Source organism: Marmota marmota, unplaced genomic scaffold (assembly GCF_001458135.2).
Source record: "Marmota marmota marmota unplaced genomic scaffold, marMar, whole genome shotgun sequence".
NCBI lineage: Eukaryota > Metazoa > Chordata > Mammalia > Rodentia > Sciuridae > Marmota > Marmota marmota.
In genome coordinates this window covers 8,630,300-8,638,905 of record NW_025999961.1, presented here as the reverse complement: position 1 = coordinate 8,638,905, position 8,606 = coordinate 8,630,300, and the positions used below count along the sequence as shown (strand labels likewise).

General features: G+C 31.7%; 1 pseudogene; it reads left to right on the top strand.

Annotated features, from left to right (window-relative positions):
• Positions 1 to 5,200: 5,200 nt before the first annotated feature.
• On the top strand, positions 5,201 to 6,404 carry LOC107151143 (annotated as a pseudogene).
• The last annotated feature ends 2,202 nt before the right edge of the window (positions 6,405 to 8,606 follow it).

Genomic DNA, 8,606 nt, shown 5'->3' with positions numbered 1-8,606 from the left:
TCAAAATTAATTCTAGATGTATAATTTGCAAATATTTTCTCCTATTCTATATTTTACCTGTTCACTCTGGTGATTGTTTCCTTTGCTATACAGAATTTCTTCCATTTGATGTAGTCCTGATTTTCCATTTTTGTCCTTGTGCTTGTGCTTATGGTGTCATATACATAAAATCATTGCCAAAGTCAATGCCAAAAACATTTTTTAAGAGTGTAAGAATTTCAGGTATTAGGTTTACATTGGTAAACCATCTTGATATTTGTGAGTGGTATACAGTGAGCATCAAGTAGCATTCTTTCTACATATGGATATCCAGTTTTAGTATCATTTGTTGAAGACATCATCTTTGCCCAATGTGTCTTCTTGTTAGCCTTGTCCAAGTTAAACAGAATAGGAATAAATTTATTTCTAGGCTCTCTATTGTAATAGTTTCATTTATCCATGTGTAATTTTATTCAAGTTAGTACTAGAAGTTTTAGAAAGAGGAACTAGGCAAGAAAATAAGCAAATTGTGCCTAAATCATAAGGAAAGAAGTAACATTTTCACTATCTTCAGGCATCATGATCTAATGTGTGGAAATTGTAATTTAGGCACAATTTGCTATTTTCTTGCCTAGTTTCTCTTTCTAAAATTTTCTAGTACTAAGTTGAATTAAATTGATGAGGGTGGGCATTCTTGTCTTGTTCTTGATCCTAGAGGTAAAGTTTTCTGTTTTTACCTGTTAGGTGTGATATTAGCCTTGGGCTTTCTATAAGCAGTAATGAATCACTTAATGATGGGATGCATTCTGAAAAATGTATCACTAAATGATTCTGTCATTGTATGAACAAAAAAGACTGGATTTATTCAAACTATGATGGCTACAATGTCATTAAATGATAAGGACCTATGAAGCCATCATTGGGCATGCAGTTTTTAACTGATCAAAATGTCATTATGTGGCCTCTGATTCAGCTGCCTATATTATATTGTGGTACCTCTTTCAATATCTGGTGTGTTCAGAGTTTTATCATGAAAAAGTTTAGCATATTTCACCTACATTTTCTACACATATTGAGGTCCTGTGATTTTTCCCTTTATTATTCAAATGTAGTGTATCATCTGAATTATTTTCACATATTGAAATATCATTTGAAAAGAGACATATGTTCCTCTTGTTCATGGTGTATGATCCATTTAGTGTCCTGTGGAATTATATTTGCAAGTATTTTGTTGAGGATTTTTGCTTCTATATTCATCAAGAATACTTTGTATGTGATTGAACTTAAATTATTATCACCTGGAATATACCACTATAAGATACTGTAAGCTTTTGGTAACCACACACACACAAAAAATTTACAGAAGGTACATCAAAAAATAAAAAGAAAAAGGAATCAAAGTGTATAACAACTGGATGTGGTGGCATCAAATAAAAATATCAACAAAATACAAAAGAAGATAGCAAGAGAGGAAAGAAGAGCTAAGAACTTTAAGAGAAAACAGTGAGGAGAATAATAAATATTTTCTTATCAGCAACTCTGTAAATGTAAATGTATTAAACTTCCCAATTTAAAGACATAGAGTAGTTTAATTGACAAAAAGACAAGACCCAAATACATACTACATATTAGAAACTCATTTTCAATTCAAGAACACACAGAGACTGGCAATAAAATGGTGGGAAACAATTTTACAAGTAAATGGTAAACAAAATACAGCATAGGTGACTATACTTAAGAATAGATTTTAAAGTATTTAAAATAACGATAAAACTGTCACAAGAGACAAAGGACATTAAATAATGAAACCAGTCTTTTTGCACAGAAGATATAAAGACTATATCAAAGTACTTAAATATATAAAGCAAATATCACATACTTTAAGGTAGAAATGAAGAGCATTATAATAGCAAGAGACATGTTAATTTCTTTCACTAAATGTTAAGAACATGAGGATAGAAGATCAGTAGTAAATGCAGGATCTGAACAACACTGTAGCTCAAATAGACAGACAGCCTAATCTTCCTGTGCTATAACAGCAGAATACCATTCTCAAGTGCACAAGGCTCAGTCACCACAAATCACCAGAGAAGGAAAACTGTGAAATTTAAAAAAAAATATATATGCACAGAATACTCTTCAAAACTTCATAAATAAAAGTAAAGCAAAACCAAATATCTTGAGGCAAATGTAAATGAAGACAACATTACATATTTCACAAGCTACAACAAAGGCAGTTCTGAGAGTGAAGTTTGTGGTGATATAAAATAAAAAGGAACAAGCAGCTCAGGTAAGCCACCTAACTCCACATTTCAAGGAACTAGAAAAAAATAAAATCTAAACCCAAAACTGGCAGAAAAAAAGAATTAACAGTGATTAGAGCAGAAATAAACAAAGAACAGAAAAAAAGAATAAAACATCAATAAATATAAGACCTAGTTTTTAAAAAAAGACCCACAAATTTGATAAATCTTTAGCTAGGACCATTTAATAAAAGAAATAATACTCAAAATCAGAAATAATAGAAGTGATATTACAATTCATGACACAAAAATAAAAATACCAAACAAACAAACAAAAAGTAGGATAGTATGAACAGCTGTCTACCAACAAAGTATATAACCTAGGAGGTATGTAATTCCTAGAAACACAGGACCTACCATGTAAAAACAAGTTGGAATAGAATTTATACTCAGTAAGTAAATGCAGGATTTGAACAAATCCATAATAAAGTTTCCCAAACAAAGAACATTTCGGAACCTATGACTTCATGGGTGAATTTATCAACAACTAAAAAAGAATTGACACCAGTCAATTCAGATGTTCTCATACTCTTCTAAAAAAATGAAGAGGAGGGAGAACTCCCAAACTATTTTAAGGAGGCAGACATTATCCTAATTCCAAATTCAGGCAAGATATTGCAAAAAAGGCAAAGTCCAATCCAATCAGTGGGTAATTTTTAATATACAACCTAAAAATTTAATATTTCTCATCACATAAAAAAGAGATTTAACATAAAATTTTGTATTCAATATATAAGAAAGGGCAAGGGAAGGAATATAATTAGTGCTCTCAATTCATATTTTTTAAAATATGCTTGACTAAATATAAATGTGTATAAAACTTATGTGGTATAAAATGATTTTGCATCAGACTGAAATCAAATAAAACTAAACATTATATTAACAAATACAGCCAGAGGTAAAATAAATTATTCCATTCTATATTTAGTTTTTATGGTGATGGGGATTGAACCCAGGATCTTTCCCATACTAGGCAAGTGTTCTACCACTGGATTACACCTATACCCCCAATTCAGTTCATCAAGTAATTTGTTGGGAATTCTAATTCTCAAGTAATGGAAGAGAAGAAAATACTAAGTTTATATTTTTAATAAATGTTATACTTTCATGGTTCTGATACATACAGAATTTAGGGGTACTGAAAATTTCAATGAGTTAAATAAGATGATCATTATGAAAATGTATTATGAAAATATATTATGTTATAACACATATACCCTACAAATATTTTTACTTGCTTACATGTTTTTTTGTATGTTGTTTTGATATTATATTAAACAATAAAAATTTTCTTCTAAAAGTTTCAAATGTTTTTCATTTAATATATTTTAATTGCAATCACATAAAAAGAAGATAGACACAATGACCTTACAGTGCCTTCCAGCTTTGTGCTTCTTTATAGCTTTAGAATATATATGTTTTGATTATTATTCTCTTACAAATAGCATGTGGGAGTATGAGTACTGACATTCCATGAATAGTAATCAAGGTAATATTTATTTTATGAGGGCTAAGTTCTTAATTAAATTTGGTTCAGGACAGTCACCTTAGAAGAATAATTACAAGTCAAAGTGCAGTGATCAAGGTTATTCAACTTAGAAAAAGTTCTTACTGTTTTTTTACTTTTCACTCAACTATTAATATACCTATCTTCACAGGTAAATTATTTTCTATTAATTCTGATTCTTGGATGAGTTATTTTAGTTGTTGTTCAGTCCTTGAAAATGTTACTAATGATTCAATACATTCCAAGAAGAATGTGGGATCCCATCAAGGAAAGAAAAGCATATAAACTAGTCAATATTTTGTGACAAGTTCTACCACTTTAACAATATGCAAGATTTGTATTGTACAACATACAAATCACTTTATGTACATGTCTAAAATAGTTATTAATTACATGTGTTGGTAAGATTCAATTTGGATTATAAAAAGAATAATTGAAGATAATAATCTTCTAATTGAATATGTAGCCCATTCCTTCTGGAATGTTTGTGTGTGAATTTAAAATAAAACTTAAAATTATTCAGACTGAATTATTAGTCAAAACAGGTGTTTCATGGGCCCTGAAACCACATAAAGGCTTCTAAAATTCACTGACATCATGAACAGGTGAATATAAATATAGTCTTTAAGAGGCAAATCTCAGAAAATTTCACCAAAGCACACTTCCTAAAAGTTGGGTCTCTTCATTATTTTTATAAGAGAAGGTATAAAAACTGGAGCAACAGAAGTCTATCAATACAAGTACTCTTAGACATGGTGTGTTTCATATCCATAGAATAGGCAGGAATAAAGAATCTCCCATGGACAACATAATTAAAAGGCATAGATATTCATTGACAGTGAAGGAGAAGAGGTACTTTGGGTTTAAAAAAAAATTAATCTTGCAGAATAACTTGTTTCCCATCAAAATAAGTTTAATTGTGAATAATAAAAATAAACTAATATTTTAAAACAAAAACATCTACTGGAAAATAATAAAAAACATTATTATAAATTAATACAAAGGAATGATTAATGAGAAAAATGCTGAGCCCAGTAGAATATTTTCTCAAGGAGGGAAAGAAACATGTTACTAATGATCTTACTTTTAGATTCAAAAACCCAAACAAACCAGGTGTGGTGGCACATGCTTGTAATAATCCCAATGGCTTGGGAGGCTGAATTAGGAGGATTATGAGCTCAAAGCCAGCTTCAGCAATTTATCAAGGCCCTAAGCAACTCAGGGAGACCATGTCTCTAGATAATACAACAAAACAAAACAACAAAAGACAAATAAATGCAAATTCTTGAACAAGCAACCATATTTATGAAGATAGACCACCACAAAACTTAAATACACTGGCGTGATTCCGTCCTGCGTGTCCCTTTAGAGCAGCCACCCATTTTCCTTCCGCCTTCTCTCCCACCTAAGTGCGTGCTACCACCCCATGGAAGATTCGATGGATATGGACATGAGCCCCCTGAGGCCCCAGAACTACCTTTTTGGTTGTGAGCTAAAAGCTGACAAAGATTATCACTTTAAGGTGGATAATGATGAAAATGAGCACCAGTTATCATTAAGAACCGTCAGTTTAGGAGCTGGTGCAAAGGATGAATTGCACATTGTTGAAGCAGAGGCAATGAATTATGAAGGCAGTCCAATTAAAGTAACACTGGCAACATTGAAAATGTCAGTACAGCCAACGGTTTCCCTTGGGGGCTTTGAAATCACACCACCTGTGGTCTTAAGGTTGAAGTGCAGTTCAGGGCCTGTGCATATTAGTGGCCAGCACTTAGTAGCTGTGGAGGAAGAAGCAGAGTCAGAAGATGAAGAGGAGGAGGATGTGAAACTCTTAAGTGTATCTGGAAAGCGATCTGCCCCTGGAGGTGGTAGCAAGGTTCCCCAGAAAAAAGTAAAACTTGCTGCTGATGAAGATGTCGATGATGATGATGAAGATGATGATGATGATGATTTTGATGATGAGGAAACTGAAGAAAAAGCTCCAGTGAAGAAATCTATACGAGATACTCCAGCCAAAAATGCACAAAAATCGAACCAGAATGGAAAAGACTCAAAACCAACAACACCAAGATCAAAAGGTCAAGAATCCTTCAAAAAACAGGAAAAAACTCCTAAAACACCAAAAGGACCTAGTTCTGTAGAAGACATTAAAGCAAAAATGCAAGCAAGTATAGAAAAAGGTGGTTCTCTTCCCAAAATGGAAGCCAAGTTCGTCAATTATGTGAAGAATTGCTTCCAGATGACTGACCTATTCAAGATCTCTGGCAGTGGAGGAAGTCTCTTTAAGAAAATAGTTTAAACAGTTTGTTAAAAATTTCCGTCTTATTTCATTTCTGTAACAGTTGATATCTGGCTGTCCTTTTTATAATGCAAAGTGAGAACTTTCCCTACCGTGTTTGATAAATGTTGTCAAGGTTCTATTGCCAAGAATGTGTTGTCCAAAATGCCTGTTTAGTTTTTAAAGATGGAACTCCACCCTTTGCTTGGTTTCTAAGTATGTATGGAATGTTATGATAGGACATAGTAGTAGTTGTGGTCAGACATGGAAATGGTGGGGAGACAAAAATATACATGTGAAATAAAACTCAGTATTTTAATAAAGTAGCACTGTTTCTTTCTAAAAAAAAAAACTTAAATACAGGAAGTCATTTAAGAGAAGATAAGTTGACTATAGAAAACAAACACTGAAACAAAACAACACATGGAAAAGATAAAGGGAAAACCCCTCAAAAATAAAGACAATGGTGATAAAATTTTAACAAAAAATATAGTGAAAACACTGTAAAGAACATTTGAAATACTACACAACATTCTACAGTAAGAAAAATATACTAATAAAAAGCATTATTTAAGAATTAAAGGAACATTGACAGATGTGGCAGACAAACACAAAAACGCAGCCTGTAGATATTTTGAAGTCCTTACAGGAACAGATACAAAAGGAAATCTGAAAGTCTAAAAGTAGACATTTTTATTCTGACTTTGGAAAAACTGCACACTTATACATTGCTGGAGAGAATGTAAATGCATGGCAGCATTGAATTGTACCCTCAAAAAACTACAGCTTGTAGGCTAATCACTGTGTTTGTAAACAATTATGTTTTTCAGTAGTCATGCCCACTTTATTGTGTATAGATATTCCCATGCCATCTAAAAAGTTTAATGGTTGAAAAATAATATATATGGATGAAAAATCTAAACTATTTCCAGATTGTCTCTTGAAGTTTGCCAAATTGTGGTCTATAATGAAATTTTCCAAATGTGTAGTTGTACTGATCTTTTTTTTGCTTTTATACATGTACTTTTTTTGCATTACAATTCTTAATACACATATATATGCACAATTTTTCATATCTTAATTTGTATGTAATGTATGATGACACCCAATTCAAATCTTCATAAATGTACTTTGCATAATGATGTCCATCACATTCCACCATCCTTGCTAATCCCCTGCCCTCCAACCCTTGCTAATTCTCCCTTTCCCACCCACCCCTCTTCCCTACCTAGAATTCATCTAATCCTCCCATGCTTTCCCTCTCTATCGCCCTTATATCAGAGAAAGCATTGGGTATTGACATTTGTGTTTTTGGGATTGGCTAACTTCACTTAGCATTATCTTCTTCAACGCCATCCATTTACCAGCAAATGCAGTGATTTAGTTCTTTTTTAATGCTGAGTAAAATTCCATTGTTTATATATGCCACATTTTTTTTTTATCCATTCATCCACTGACGGACATCTAGGTTGGCTCCATAGTTTAACTATTGTGAATTGTGCTGCTATAAAAATTGATGTGGTGGTGTCCCTGTAGTATGCTGTTTTTAAGTCCTTTGGGTATATTCCAAGGAGAGGAATAGCTGGGTCAAATGGTCAAATGCACTTGATCTTTTGACTAAATCATAATATCTCTGTAGAGTTGAATAACATATAAATGGAAAAAAAAGTATAGAATATTTGACTGTTACTATGAAAAACTTATAGATTATAACATTCTATTCTTGTTAAAAGAAAGCTAGTAATTTCTATGTATTTGATTTATGGTGAAAGAGAATGTGTAGAATAATAAGAAGATTATCCCAGCAGTAGAACTGCAGGTGTTGGAATGTCAGAATGGATGAGATCCTGAAGGTGAGAACTATATGACAGTGACAGTTCATACAGTATGACTGTGTTTCTCTTTTTAAAAAAGAAATATTTATTTTTAAGTTTTAGGTGGACACAATACCTTTATTTTACATTTATGTGGTGCTGAGGATCAAACCCAGAGCTTCATGCATGCTAGGCGAGTGTTCTACTACTGAGCCACAATCCCAGCCCCTGATTCTAGGAAAAATCATATAAATTCATTTTGATTATCCTTATCGAAATACTAGGTCACTTAAATACACAAAATATATCACTCTCTGTATGTGGTTGATGTTAATAAATCAAATTTGTTTTCCAAAATTTCCTGTGTTTATAAAAATACTGAGAATAAAATCATATTTTATTATTTATTTTTCTTTTTAAAATTTTAATTATTCAATTTGAGTTGTTAATTTTTTAAGGTTACATCTGCCATATAATTAAAAATTGAATTGCAATGTCTATCTAAGCTAACTACAATAAAAATACTGGAATTTGATCTTATTCTTAGTATTATATGTTATGATACTTGCATTGTTGCTAATGCAATTTGCTGAGATGCATTATATAAATAATGTTTTATCTAATGTATTTTCAAAATAATTGATTTTGAAGTTAAGAAAAATTCAATATTTTTGAACTTTTTTTTCTCATTATTACACATCTATATTTAAAATATATTTTTTAGA